The 16,303-nt window shown below is 31.1% G+C and overlaps 2 long non-coding RNA genes across 2 annotated transcripts; both read left to right on the forward strand.

Moving 5' to 3' along the window:
- Positions 1–7,512: 7,512 nt before the first annotated feature.
- On the forward strand, positions 7,513–12,018 carry LOC101261229 (uncharacterized). Its single transcript, XR_182722.5, has 5 exons — positions 7,513–7,689; positions 8,837–9,035; positions 9,228–9,268; positions 11,118–11,156; positions 11,779–12,018. It is a non-coding gene; the product is annotated as an uncharacterized lncRNA (long non-coding RNA).
- A 1,615-nt stretch (positions 12,019–13,633) lies between these two features.
- Positions 13,634–15,545, forward strand: LOC138348507 (uncharacterized). The gene is made up of 3 exons (XR_011221141.1): positions 13,634–13,705; positions 14,702–14,778; positions 15,408–15,545. It is a non-coding gene; the product is annotated as an uncharacterized lncRNA (long non-coding RNA).
- Positions 15,546–16,303: the final 758 nt, after the last annotated feature.

Raw genomic sequence — 16,303 nt, forward strand, 5'->3', positions numbered from 1 at the left:
GTTAGGGATTAATAGAGTTATTGTGATGAGAATAAGATAAATTACAAGCGAGGGGAATGAGTGTACTTATAGTCTAACGTACCCTAAGTAATGTGTTGTATGTATTTTTCCGCCTCTTATAATAATAAGCATTATCTCTACGTTGAATTCATCAAGCATGGTTGGATGACTACTTAAGAAAATCTTGAATTATCCGGAATAAAATTATAGATGAAGCTTATCTAGATCGATCATTGATAAACTTTATTTCCAATCTCATTGCTCCCAAAATTGATCATTTGTATAGTTATTTTGTATCTTCAATAATGGATAGAAAAAGCTACTGGGTACGACTTAAGGTCACGATCACAATAATTGTTGGTGAGTTGAATCTGACTAGATTTTACTGGTCACATTGTAATAAGCTTGAAATGTCAAGTGTAATTATCTTATGCGATAATTCGTTGTATTCCTGTCAAACAATTTTTTGTTTATATATTAAGTATTTCCCTTTGAGACACATAGGTTAGATAGATTTGGCTGAATTTCAGGTTTGAAATAGTCCCATATAGGGATGGTAATGGGTGGGGTGAATGGGGTAAGGTGGGTTTAAGGCTAGGCGAGGTGAAATGAATTGAGGGTTAGGCAGGGCAGGTTGAAGTGAGGTTTTTTTAAACTACTGAAGCGCGGAGCCAATGGCGGATCTAAGATTTTAAGATATTGGGTGCTACTTTAGCTGTCAACACAAAGTATAAGTGCATAAGTAAATTTAGAAAACCAAAATAAAAATTATTTCAAATAAAGAAAAAAGGAAGAAGGAAAAGTCTTTTTGATAAAGTTTTGTTTAGAAAAAGTTAGCAAAATGGCATAAAGGGAAAAAGGACAATCAACATAGAAAGAAAAATAAAAGAAAAGAAAATAAAGTAAAATATTGAAATAAATAAGTAGAAAGAGGAGAGTTGGATTTGAAACTAGAATTCATGTGTACAGAGGGAATCAAACTCAAGAATCAAAACAAGCTAACAACCTTGAGCATCCAATTTGTAACCACTGCGCCAACCAAGTCATTTGATACATGCGTGCTCGACTTTAATTTTTTTATGTTTAAATCTTCGTATAAAAAGGACTGCGATAATCAATAAACTCACTCCTCCAGAAGAGAAAGAACATGTTTTTGTCAAAGAAACACTTCCTTTGATATTTAGGTTTGAAGACGCTAAACCTCTTCCCCCAGAAAAAAAAGAATGAGAAAAGGAAATTAAAGATCCGTTTTCTGAAATGAACATGTGTATCTTGAAATCACATATTTGATTTACGAATCCATCCAGTTCGCCGATGAAAAAAGGACAACTAAGTAACTGTCAAATGGGGAACCACCGTCTTGTTCTAGATGAACAAATTTGACTTATCACATATGAACAAACTGTACAGATGAGTTCAACTTTTTCTTCTAGAACAAGAAAATAGCTACTCATTTGACATTCACTTAGTTATCCATTCTACATTAATGAAACTGATGGATTCGTAAATTCAATATGTGATTCCAAGATACACATGTTCATTTCAGGAAAAAAATTCAATTTTCTGTTCCCATTTTCTTTCTTTGGGGGGAGAGGTTCCTCGTCTTCAAATCGAAATACTAAAGGAAGTGTTTCTTTGACAAAAGAATGTTCCTTCTCTTCTAGAGGAATGACTTCATTATGATAGTGGACTCAGAAGTTCCTGGACAGAACTTCCTCCTCCCATTGTTTTCTACATTTTTATTGTCACCTCCAGAAGTCTCCATCTTTAATCTTTTCTACTTAGACTAAAGTGGTTCCTCTTTTCAATTCTCTCCACCATATATTTTAAAGATTTTTCTCTTGTACTCCTCTTTGAAATAGAGTCGTCCTCTGAATCCATCTTCACCTGAGTAAGGATACACCTTTTGTTATCAATCAAAATTAACAACCATATATATCTCTAAAGAAACTCTTCACCATAACAACAAGACTAAACTGCATTTACAAATATTAACCTGAATGAAGACATCCCCTTTTCTGCCAAAAATCAAGAATGGATAGCTTTGAATTCTTCAAGCGGTAAAAGATAGAGTTATAGCGAAAGCCCTTTATAGCTGAAAATCAAGAATGGATAGCTTTGAATTCTCGAAACAGTATAAATTGAGTAATCAAGAGTGATGAGTTTGAAGAAATGGTATATATATATATATATATATATATATATATGAATGTCGTTGTTTATGTAAATTTTGCAATTACTTTTGATTAAGAAATTGACAATCGATAAAGAAAAATAGTTCAATTAGACATCCTCATGGGGCCCCTCACATTAGGTTTTGAAAAAAATGTAATTAATTAATTATAGAACCTCAATGAAATCGATGATTATAGACCATTGATTCAAAAGTTTTAGGGTTTGTTTACGGCCTAGAGAAAGTAAATTAACAATGAAATTATTCGGAAAAAGAAATGTATTGCTCAACTTAGTGACAAAGGGTGTTAATATAGTGGGTAGTAGTCCATAGATCGACTTTACTAGCCAAAGTCTTCTCAGACAAGTTGTTTGCATCGAATTTGCCTAATACAATTAATATCTACTGTGTAATTTTAGAGTTACTACATTCAAACAATTTTATATGGTTCGCACCTAAAGAAGAGCGAGGGCGGGTGACCAATAGTGTGAAACTCTTTTGTGACCATGATGTCAGAATTCAAAATTAATTGCAAAGGCTAATATGTCCTTGATGTGACTTTAAGGTTTTGGGAATCGATAGTTAATAGACTTTAGTAGATTTGTGTTTCATACATTAATGAGATTTAACTTCTTCATTGTTGTTTGTATTCAGCAAGTTGAACAATAAATATAAGCTAAGGTTGAATTCTTTGGTTCGCCCACCTAGGAAGTTAAGTGTGGGTGCCACTCACGACTCATTTTGGATCGTGACATCCAAGAAATAAAAATGATGATTTTAATAAATCAGAGACGCAAATACTTGAAATTCTTCTGTGGATAACTTGTTTTCTGATTTGTATACGTACAAGAAGATTGAGTAATATGTATCTTGATTCGGTTCCTTCATCCTTTGGGTCTTAGAATTCAAAAATTTGTACTTTTGTAATTTTAGCTTCAACGGCGGCGATGACACTGATCTCAGCTCCACCATTAAAGCTAAAATTACAAAACAAAGCAGCAACAATACTAAATTTCGAATTTAAGCATCAAAAAGATAAGGATTTGAATCAAGATATATACTACTCGATTTTCATATACTTCAACGAATCAGAAAACAAGTTGTAGATGATGTAATTCTTCTATCAATAGGAAAATTATCAGATTCCAGAAGAATTGCAGGTATGTGCATCTCTGATTCATTAGAATCATCCTTTTTATTTCTGAAGATAAAATGAAGGTTTTAACCCTAATTCATTTGCGTTTTCTTTGAGCTCTTGCCCAATTCAATCTTTTCAAATTTTTGTAGAGAATAGCAGAAGAAAAGTTTAATTAGAGACCCGTTCTACTAACCCAAGATCATTAACTAAGATAGAAAGGTTCAAGTAAAGAAGAGGAAGCTAGAAGAGAGAAAGAGTATCTTGGATAAAAAGAACTTTGTTATGAAAGAAGACTATTTGATTTGAGTTTTTGTGGGTTAGTTACATATGGCTATGGTCATCCCTATTTATACCAGTGAAGAAATACTTCTAGAAATCATCCTAGATACATTTGAAAAAATCTAGGTATTCTTACCTTCTAAGAATCTAGATTATTCTATATTTTATTATAAATATCTAATTATCTAGAAACATCTAGAATTTTCTTAAATATAAATATCAAAGATATTTACTCTATCAAATTCTAGAAAGTTCTACTAAATATCTAAATTATTTTTTGTACCTCCAAAAAATCATCTTTATTTTTCACACTCCCACTTAAAGTATTTTTTTGGAAAGAGAAAATAGTTAAATGCCCATCAACCTATTATCCAATTCTCAACTACACATTTATTCTATACGGGAGTCCTATTACCCATTAACTATTTAAATATGAAATAATCACCTCCCTAAAAAATCATAGTCATTTTATGTCAAGGTGGTGCAGAGCACGCAATAAAGAACTGTAGATTCATTTTTTTTTCCTGTAAATAATAAACCTAATCAAAATAATAATTTAAAAATCAATTATGTAAAGTTTCTATTTTTAGCAAATTTCAAAATTGGAATTTACATTAAATGCCTTCAAATAGAAAAAAAAAGCAACAAATAGTATTCACAAGTTAAATATGCCCTTTAACTTGGCTTCAGATCACATTTATGTCCTTCAACTTTGAATGTGCACAAGTATACTCTTAAACTTGTATAAAGTTGAAAAAATAGACACACATGTCCTACATGTCATTTTTGTCCTACGTGGTGTCTTACATGTATTGTGTCATGTAGGACTCATGTGTTTATTTATTTAAAAGTTGGATAATTAAAGTGTCTATTTGTACATTATGGAAAGTTGAAGGTCAAAGTTAAACATTGAGTCAAGTTTAAGGTCCAATATATGTATTATGCCTTTATGTTTTTAGGTAAGAATGAAACTCGAATGTGAATTCACATTCACCATTGCGGTTCATCTTCTTTTTGTTTTTCTTTTTTTTTTTTGCTGAAATTATGAGAGATTTAACAAAAAATTTGAACTACTCCATTTTTAGCTTTATATATGAAAGTTTCTTATTAGTTAGGTGATTGTTGTTGTTAAAAACGGTTGATGATTGATTAACAACACATAATTCAGTAGCTACAAACTGATTCGGAGGTCCTAAATATGATCTCCAATGAGAGACTACCACATGGACTATTAAATTCAAGTTTAGTCATTTTATGTCTTTTTATTGAACCCTTACGCGTCTACAAGAGGTGTATTCACCTAAACAAATTTGTTAGACGACGAAATGGTTATAAAAAAGGTTGTGAAACCAATGAGTGCGATAAACATGGAGGATGTTCCTTGTCATCCCATTTAAATTGAGCAAGTTGTGTATTTTTTAACTTACAAATCTTCAATTTCACTGATATTCTATCCAACCACAATTCATGTTCAAACATATTTAAGTTTGAATTAACATATATATATATATATATATATATATATATATATATATATATATATATATATATATATATATATAAAAATCAATACAACAATAATGGAGTGAAAAGAAAATTCGATTTCCATCCAAAGCTAACCAATTTGCAGAGGCAAAACTAAGATAAAACAAGAACCATCTGCAGGGTGCAGCACAAAGTGTTGGGTTCAAAAGTGATTAGGATGTCATCCAGAATCTTAAAATTGTAAATCATATGATTGATAAATCAGATGACAAATAAAAACATACTAAAGACATTATTAATATTGTTTGGTCAAGCGATCTACATACTGAAAACTACTCCCTCCGTTTCAAAAAGGATGGTCTAGTTTGACTTGGAACGGAGTTTAAGAAAAGAAAGAAGAATTTTTAATCTTGTGGTTCTAAATCAAAGTTATGTCAAATATACCAATAATCTTGTGTCTTAAACATGTCGCGTGGAAAGTTAAAGAGTTGCCAAAAAAGGAAAGGGGTCATTCTTTTTTAAACAGATTAAAAAGAAAATAGAGTCATTCTTTTTTAAATGGAGAGTGTAATAAATAAATATGTTTAGGAGAAAATCTCTCCATAAACAAGATTCTTAAACGATTATATTGCGAATGATATTGTGTTATGTTATGAGATTAAGATCTTCAATTTATAAATCTCTAAACTTTTCCTATAAGGAAAAAAAACCAAAAATATGGAAAGCAAATAATGTTTTCCTTTTTAGAAAAAGTTAAAGCGTAGGTAGTACTTTATTTTTCCTTTTCTAAAAAAAATAAATTTCAAATAAAATAAAAAAACAAAATCATAACACATATAGAATATATATCTTTTTTTTCAAAGATAACTTCTTCATCATCTTCTTCTTTGAGTTTCACAAGAACAATAATCAACTCATCGTCATCCATTCGAACAACCCAGATTTGAATCTTATTATCCTTTTCGATTTCACTACGGATATGCATTGTAGTGCAATTCCCATTCAATACTTAAAATACACTTATCTTAGATTTTTCCTTGTTTTTATCCAATTTCTTTCATCTCCCATCTTCTCAATTCTAGTTCACCAATGTCAAGACACGGATCAATAATTCGAACTTTCTTGAAGTTCCTTTTGTTGCCATTACTATAGATACACAGATACTCTTCTTCATCATCTATTAGAAATTTCTCAACGATTTGTGTTGTTGGTATGGAGAGAGATTGTGACTTTCACTAGCATCCGTGTAATAATTTTTTTTCATTATCTAAATTTTACCTCTCTTACCTTTTTCTCTAACTCGTTGATTCGATCATTTATATCATGGGGCATTGAAACGATTTTCTGTTTCCTCCTCTTTTTACCAACAATATAATTTTCTTCTTCTTCTTGAATTTCAGAAGCATGTTCACAAACAGCGGCCAATATATCGAGACGAGACGAATCGGGATGAACTTTCATATTTTCAATTGTGATATCTAACATCTTGAAATTATTAATGGGACTACCAATTTTGATATATGTAAGGAAAAAGGATTTCTTACAAACATATTTTTCACAAAATTGTTTGTTAACAAATTCAGTTCAAATTGAAATCAAATTAGAACTCACAGTTGTACAAGAAAAAGGAAACAGTTTAATCAACACTACAACAAAAGTAGGATTCAGTGGCAATTATTTAGCGGCAATAATATAATTGCGACGAAATAGTAATCTGAAGCTATTATTAGCGATAATTAACCTTAGGGCAACTTTCACATATAGCAAACAAAAAAATCATATTTGTATAATATAGCAAACTTTACATAATTGCGCTCCATAGCAAACATAAAAATTGTATAATTCGCTATACATATAAAAGTGTATAATTCGTTGGCCTAAATTGTATAATTCGCTGACCTAAATTGTATAATTCGCTGGCCTATTTCGCTGCAATTATATAATTAGCTTTGCATACAGTTGAATTGAATTAAAATGTATGTATATTGCATAATTATAAGTGTATAGCAAGAAGATATATGTTTTTCTCGCTTTATACAAAAACAAAAACACAATATATACACTTCTGTTGTATAAAGCTAGAAAAATTGTATTTCACTGCAATTGTATAATTCACAATTGTATAATTCTTTGGCCTTTTTCTCTGCAATATTTGAAGTAAAATATTTGTAAATTATATAATTAAGTGTATAACACGAAGATATACATTTTTGCATGTGTATATACAATTTTCTCTCGCTTTATACAAAACAGAAACAGAAATTATACACTTCTGTGTATAAAGCGAGAGAGGCGAGAATGGGAGAGTGGAGAGCGAGACTTCTGGGAGAGACACGCCTCAAATTTTTGTCAATATTTGCTATGGAGCACAATTAAATCAAACCCTAGCTATTCAATTTAATTTAGGTTATTAGTTTGTTATTTTATACAATTTTCACTAATTCTCTTAATCAATTTTTACTCGATTCTTAAATTTTTGGAAGTCACGATGGCTGCAATGGAATTGAGCTCTGAAGCCTCCGTTGATTTGAAGCTTCCTTCAATGGCTACTATGGATTTGAGATGAAGCACGCATCAATGTTTTCTTTCTGCTTGAACTGAAGTGCACTAAGAGGTAATATCTCTTTCTCTTTCTTTCCGCTCGATCTTTCTTTCTCGATCTCTCAATCTCTCATTCTAGTTGTCAATCCTCATTTTCTCTGTGATTTTTTATAAATGCTTACATGCATATGCTATCAACTTATAATTATGTTTTTTAGCTTTAATTTTCTTCTGATTTGGTTATAATTTTGTTTAAATTTGTTTATAAGTTAAACTTGAGTTTGATTAATTTGTGATTGATTCGAAAAGCTTCAACTGTAACTCATTTAGTAGGATTTTGATGTTAAACCTAAATGAACCCAACAAGGTGTTACGTACAGCTAGAAATTCTGCTTGTTGTAATGAACTAAAATCATCAAATTTACTGTAACACTGGATGACGGGGAAAGCTGACCATTTTTTATACCAAAAGGTATCTCGTGGGATTAGTCGAGGGTTTTCACTTTCCTCCAAGCATGAATGTACTTAAGCCTCTTATCACGCATCAACATTTGTTGTCTATAAACAGACTGGAATATTTGGATAAATTCCTCTGTGAAAGGATCCCCTGCAGCTCTGAAATTCTTCAGTTCCTCATAAAGTCTTAATGTATCTATTCCATTCAATCCCACTTTCCTCTTCAAATCGTTGAAGTGCTACAAGAATCAACAATTGACAACCCCGAGCTCGTTTTAGGCATTTCTCTAAAGCATCAAGGAAATCCGAACTTATTTCTAAATTCTGTTGCATATACGTTTCTTATATCATTGTGGTTGGAGATTGAACACACACACTCTCGCTCATTTGAGTTATAGGAGAACTTGGTTGTAAGAAAACAGTAGGTATGTGATGATTAGTGTTAGGAAACTCTGAAACCTGCATGTTGCTTGTTCCTTAAGGTGAATCCTGTGTAACTAAGTACTACTTCTCTTAATGCACTCTTTTGTGAAAAATCAGGTAAAGTGCTACTGGTAAGTTATAATTTGTTTGTTATATAAGTTAGTTTGACGTAAGATGTAATACGTAAAGCTGTTGAATGTCTTTTGGTAAGTAGTTTCCAATGTAGTCTCTATTGGTAAGCTTAGACATGGCTAAGACAAGCTTAAACACTATATCAAGAACTACTATGTTGATTATTTGATCTTTATGCTAATTTTTTTTTTTTTTTTTTGTAATTGCAGAAAAATAAGGAATATCTTGAACAATCATGGAGAAGTCTTGAAAAAGAAGATGGATGGATTACAGTATAGTCAGTAAAGAGTATTTAGATGGAGTAGAAAATATTTGCGATTTAGAAGATGACAACAATGGTTGGGTAAGAGGTGGAGTTGATGGTATATAAATCGTCACGGACTGAAATTCAATTTCCTCCAATAGAAGGTGAGTGCACATCAACTATTTTGAAGCTACTGCAAGTTATTTTTTTTTTCCAGCCTAGTTTCTGTTGTATAAGTTTACGCTATTTATTTTTGTGATTGTTTTAATGCATTATCTTAAATTAAAGTGGAAACCTCTGTTCTTTTCCACTATCACAAATATACTGAAAATCGCCCTCCATTTCGCATCTGTTAGAGGCCATGTTTTTGGGAGGAAGAATATCGGGATTATGTCAGGTATGTCTTTCTCCTAATCTATTTCCTTGTTATACTGAATTTTGAAGCTATTGCCAATAAATTTCCGCAAACAATTTGGTTAAAATATAGGTGAACACATTGAAATCATTAGATGAAACTTTCCCAATGCCACCTGAGGCTGAAGGGATATAGAAAAGTTCCTATCCTTGAGCTCATATTCTTGGTTACACATTTTTTAAAGACAGAACATAAATATCAGGATGCTCCTTAACCAAACTAATTAGCAAACAAAGGCATGAAAGTTTGCAGAACAGGGTTCATTCTGTTGCAACTGATTAAGGTCTAATATCATGGTACCCGACTCATTGTGCCAACAAAAAATGTTGAATAAACATAAGGATACTTAGAAGCAGCAAGAGTATCACTAGAAGAAATAGCTTATGTGTCAACTGTCAAGGATTAAGATTGGTACTAGTACTAAGAGAATTTAGAATTGCACATTCAGACAGAAGCTGGTAAAAGCCTATACTTTTTCACCCTTTTTACCAAGGCATCTCCTTTGTTGTCTAGTTTCACTCCTCGGGTAAGTAAATGTATCATTAAGCTAACATATGCTTGGAACTGAAGAGTATTGTAAGTGTCCTCTTCTTTTTCTTGTTTCTTTTCTGAGATGAGGTAATGGGTACAAATCAGATTCTTTGTTATGATCAAAAACATATATTTGATTGAATTATCGATCATGACATCTACATCTTGGGTTCTATTTTATACATTGTTATTTGGTCATGTATTCTATTAGTGCAGTTTTTTAATTAGGAGGAGAATAAGTGAATAAGCTAGTACACCTACTTTTCGAAAGGGGTTTAGAGTACTAAAATAATAATTAGCAAGAAAGTTGTAATTGAACGGACAAAACAGAAAGGTATGTCCCCAAAATTCATGTTGCACATTCCATAATCTATATGTTTCTAAATTTTAGTTTCACCGATTTGATTAGGGAAATAAAATTTCACCTATAGAAGTACCATGAACTACTGTATAGAAATGTTCTTTTTCTTCTAAATATAACTAGTCTTTGTTATTTGGAATATATTTTGAATTGTTTGTAGATGTGAGATTCGATAATAGTCTAATACATTTCTAAGGTTTCAAGGAGATGATTCTAGAATTTTCAATTTATTATGATATACTTGATGTGTCATTATTCACATATGGTCCTATTAAGTCAATGGTGTGGAATGGTTCAGGACTTAAATTACAATAGGGACAATACATTATTCGGTACCTATTGCTAGTGTTAGGTAGCAGATAGATGGTGCAATGTTTGAGGTTGATCTCGCGGAACTCACTGTGTAATTAGATGCCTATAAGAAGAAAGGGAACAAAGTATAAGTAAAATACATACGATGGTGGGAACATAAGAGGAAGTTTGATTAAGCAGGTTGACAAAAGACATTGGTTAGACAGTGCATTGTAAGCTAGCAATGAGATGAGGAAAAGAGATATAAATTGAATAAGTGTAGACAACTTAGATCAATGGTTCCAAGGTTCAATAATATATGGTTACAACTTTCATGTATTATTGTACTTGCTACGCGGAAGTGAATCCTCTCTCCAGCTACACCGAAACATAATAAGAAAAGTCACTGGTTTTTACGGTTTGGATTCTTGAGAAGGAGCAACACCGAAACATAATCAGAGAAGCTATTGGTTTTTCCAGCCAAGTTTCTATTAGTTTTTCTCAAGCTTACACTTTATTTTCGTGATTGTTTTAATTTGTTATCTTAAAGTTGCTTTTGATAATATTGTAGTGGGATGTGGAAACCTCCCTTCTTTAACACTATCACAGATATACTGAAAACCTCCCTCCTCTTTGCATCTGTTATAGGCCATGTTTCTGGGAGGAAGAACATTGAGATTATATCAGGTATCTTTTTCTCCAAATCTATTTCCTCATTATACTGAATTTTGAAGCTATTGCCTTAGGTAATGTTACATTGTAGTCCTTCTAGGTAACACTAGGTGACTAGTCCAATGGTAGTAGAATAATTTGGAAGATGAAATTGCAGACATTTATAGCATACTCATGCTGATACTCATGCCAATATTCTGCTCATATAAAATACAAATGTTGACTTTCTGCTTATACATGGAGCATTACATGTTTGAGTTACTATATTTGGACAAGATGGTAAGGTCTTCCTTATCGTTCTTGCATAATTGATTTATTAGATGTTGTTGTTCCAACCAAGTTGGACAAGTTGGCATAGACTTCCTTCATATTTGGGCGTTCATTTGGATCCTCATTCAAGCATTTTTACTGCTAAGTCTGTGATCTTATTAGCAAGCTCATCATTATCTTGCAAAATTGATTTATCCACTATTGATCTTTTTTTTTCTCCTTGGAGCTGCTTCATAATCTAGTGGTGGGTTGCCATTTTCTTCTCTATTTCGTCAAATTTTATTAGTCACCTGGTCTTAGTGAGTAAGATATGTAATTGTCATATCAACTTGTCGTCATCTAACCATCTGTCGCTATATGTGTACAGTGGTATACTCATTCAAATGGTGAGCTTGTTCAAGGAATGACTGACTGATCCAGGAAGCTGCACATTTTGCATTAGGGGAAAAATAGTGGCTTTATTGCCTTGTTTTCTCTGTTGTTGAACATATTTTTTCTATTTTTATAATTCTTAGTTTTCTTTACCGCTAACAAGATAAGAAAGTGAATGTAATAAAGATTGTTTGATTTTTATTTTAAGTGAATGACATTGTTTTGAGTTTGGTAATTCTTTTTTATTACCTTCGGAATTTGATTTGAGTTTTTGTGGGTTAGTTACAAATGGCTATGGTCATCCCTATTTATACTATTGTAGAAATGCCTCTAGAAATTATCCTAAATACATCTAAAAAAAATGTAGATATTCTTACCTTCTAAGATTCTTGATTATTCTATATTTTACTATAAATATCTAATTATCTAGAAAATCTAGTATTTTCTTACGTATAAATATCAAAGATATTTACTCTACCAAATTCTCAAAAGTTCTACTAGATATCTAAAATATTTTTTGTACCTCAAAATATTATCTTTATTTTTCACACTTTCACTTAAAGTGATTTTTTTGGAAAGAAAAAATAGTTAAATGCCCCCTCAATCCTATACAAGGGTTCTATAACTTCTGAACTATTTAAAAATGGAATAATTACTTTCCTAAAAGGTCATCGCCAGTTTTATGTCAAGGCAGTGCAGAGCACGCAATAAAAAAAATTGCACGTTCATTTTTTTCTGTAAATAATAAACCTAATCAAATAATAATTTAAAAATCAACTATGTAAAGTTTCTATTTTTAGCAAATTTGAATTGAAATTTACATAAAATGCCTTCAAATAGAAACAATAATTCACAAATGTAGGAGAGATTTTTTTTTATAAGAATGAAACTAGAAAGTGAATTCAGATTCACTGTTGTCAGTTTATTGTGGTTTAACTTCTTTTTATTATCTTTTTTTTTTTTGGTGAAATTATGAGAGATTTAAGAAAAAACTTGAACTACTCAATTTTTTTGCTTTATATATGAAAGTTTTTAATCAGTGAGGTGATTGTTGTTATAAAAAACGGTTGATGTATGATTAACTACACATAATTCAGTAGCTACAAACTGATTTGGAGCTCCTAAAGATGATCTCGAATGAGAGACTGTCACATAGACTATTTAATTCAATTTTAGTTATTTATGTCTTTTTATTGAAACCTTACGCGCCTACAAGAGGTGTATTCACCTAAACAAATTTGTTTGACGACGAAATGATTCTAAAAAAGGTTGTGAAAAATCAATGAGTGCGATAAACATGAAGGATGTTCCCTGTCATCCCATTTAAATTGAACATGAAGTGTATTTTTAACTTATAAATCTTCAATTTCGCTGATATTCTATCCAACCATAATTCATATTCAAAGATATTTAAGTTTGAATTAACAATCATATATATATATATATATATATATATATATATATATATATATATATATATATTCCCATTTAAATTGAACATGAATTGTATTTTTAACTTACAAATCTTCAATTTCGCTAAAATTCTATCCAACTATAATTCATATTTGAACATATTTAAGTTTGAATTAACATCATCACATATATATATATATATATATATATATATAGGTTACGACTCTTTTGGTCGTTTTCAGCACTATAATTTTTTATGTCAGAAAATACTTTCCGATAGATTTAAATGAATGTTTTGGACTATTCATAATTATAATTATGAAATTAGTGGGATAATTTTAATAATTTATTTAGTTGATGATTAAAGAAAATAACATTAAAATTAACAAGGATCACTTTTACTATTTTTATTATTAGTCTTATATAATAATTAGAGTAGTAAATATTTTATAGGAAGAATAAGGGTTTCAAACAAGAAAGAAATACGTGCGGCTACATCAAAATCAAGTGTGAGTACTCGTTATTATCCTTTGATCTGCCACTACCATTCGTAATAAATGCCATGCTACAGGCAATGTACAGAACTTTGTTGGAATATATTTGAATAGATATATGTTTGACTAATCTGTCTATTTCCTTTTCAATGCATTTAATGAGTTTCTTTTTTCTTTTTTTTTAGTCCATACTATTTTTATATTTAATTTCTAATTATCCTAACTTATGTTATGTGGATTACCAGAACCTTTGTTGTTGTCTAGCAATGAACGAATTGATACTGCTCCCTCTTTCTTTTATTTTCTAATGCTTTTAGGGGTCATTTAGTTTGAGGATTTAAAGGATGAATCTCAATAATATAATATTATAATGGTATTGTTGAAATTGAGAAAGAGATGGGCTACTTCTATAATGTATTTAGGGTAAGGTACTGGTTTCGCAAATCAGTGATTTCTGAGTTCGAACAGTTCCTATTACTTAATTATTATTTATTGTTGCTAGTATATGTAGGTATAAGAAGACATAACATATATACTTATAAACCTAATATAAAATTAAATATGGAAATAAATTCAATAACTATCTAATGATTACCTAAAGATTATTACAGAAGTCATGTGTTGATGTAGGGGGAAATTTGGATGCAATAAGTTTTTACATATTTCATATATGCATGTGTTATAGTCACATGCAACGGGTCTCGCTATTAGTCCGTAGCCGCTGGTTTGTGACCAGTGGCTTCCATCTTTATACATTGAAATATTTTATTCCCACATTATATACTAGATCCTAAATATATTGAGATAGGTAATTAAATATTAGGTGTATTGAATTACTTAAATTTCATCAAAGTTGTGCTAATTGGAGGAATTAAGACTTATCCTTAGGTTTAAACTTTAAGAGATTGATTGTAGAATTAGGTGAATTGAAAGGGTATAGGCTAGACACATAATAATCAGAGTGTTTCTGGTCTTGTGAACTTACACCTTATGTATATATATCTTTGATAGATTGGAAGGATTCGGAGGCAATAAGGAAAGGAAATACATTGGACAAGTAGTTGCTTGACTTCGATTCTTCAGTAAAGGTAGGTTATGGTTTATTTCTATTTGATAGATAAACTCTAAATAGCGATTGATATGTATTGAGTGATATTGTAGAGTCTCCTATATACTTGATTGTGTGGTTTGTGGTTGACCTAAAATTATGAGAGTGTTGAATTTCTAATCTTGAACCCTCTCTATTAAAATGATGCCTTGAATAAAGAAGGCTTGCTGAAATAAACTAATGAGATAATTGGAACGGAGTGTCACGTTTCGACACGGTATTTGGGATCGGAGTGTCACGTTCCAACATGGTATTATGGGATCGGAGTGTCACGTTCCGACACAATAACATTAAAGGCAAGAAATCTTGAAGTAACTTAATATACTTAATCTCAAGAAACCTATTTTCCAAATGAGTATGGTGTGGAGGCATGAGTCCTCACAGGTGTGCTTGATGTTGTGATTGATGGTGTACCTATTATGGTGATGTTGTTGTCAATGGTTCATGTGTTTGTTGCTTGCCACCTGTTAGGTATAGTAGTTGATTTTATATTATTATTCAATATATATTGATTTCTATTTTGAGTTGACCGATGATACCTACTCAGTACGTGTTCCTTGTACTAACCCCTACTTGTATTTTTCTTCTCTGTTCTTTTGTGGAGTGCAGCAAGTGTACCACCGACTTCGACTCGCCCTCAGCTCTAATCAGTCTCCAGTACATCAGAGTTCAGGGTGAGCTATTATTTCTAGCTCGTGCTGGATTCTCTCATTCACGTCTTGATGTCTTTGAATTTCGTACATGGACCATCTTTTTACTTATTTTAGTTTCTTAACTACTCTTAGACTTGGTAATTTGCGGATAGATGTTCTTGATGTGATGACTTCCAGATTTTGGGGGTAATAAGTGTTAAACTTTAGAATCTTACTTAATTGGTTACATTAATATGTTTTGGATCTTCCGCATTATTTTTGTTATTCATAATGTTGGGGTTTATAATTGTTGGTTCGCTCACTTAGTAGGTTAAGTGTGGATGCCACTCACGACTCGCTTTGGGTCGTGACAATATATATATTCCCATTTAAATTGAGCGTGAATTGTATTTTTAACTTACAAATTTTCAATTTCGCAAATATTCTATCCAACCATAATTCATATTCAAACATATTTAAGTTTGAATTAACATTATTATATATATATATATATATATATAGTCATGGCAAGCTAATCAATACCACAATAATGGATGGAAAAGAAAATTTGATTTCCATCCAAAGCTAACCAATTTGCAAGAGGCAAAACTAAGATAAAACAAGAACTCTGCAAGGCGCAGCACGAAGTGTTGAGTTCAAAAGTGATTAGGACGTCATGCAGAAGCTTACAATTGCAAATCATATGATTGATAAATCAGAGTACAAATAAAAACATACTAAAGACATTATTAATATTGTTTGGTCAAGCGATATACATATTGAAAATTAATAAATAAATATGTTTAGGATAAAATATCTCCATAAACAAGATTCCTAAACGATTATATTGTGAATGATACTGTGTTATGTTAT

Source organism: Solanum lycopersicum, chromosome 5 (genome assembly GCF_036512215.1).
Source record: "Solanum lycopersicum chromosome 5, SLM_r2.1".
NCBI lineage: Eukaryota > Viridiplantae > Streptophyta > Magnoliopsida > Solanales > Solanaceae > Solanum > Solanum lycopersicum.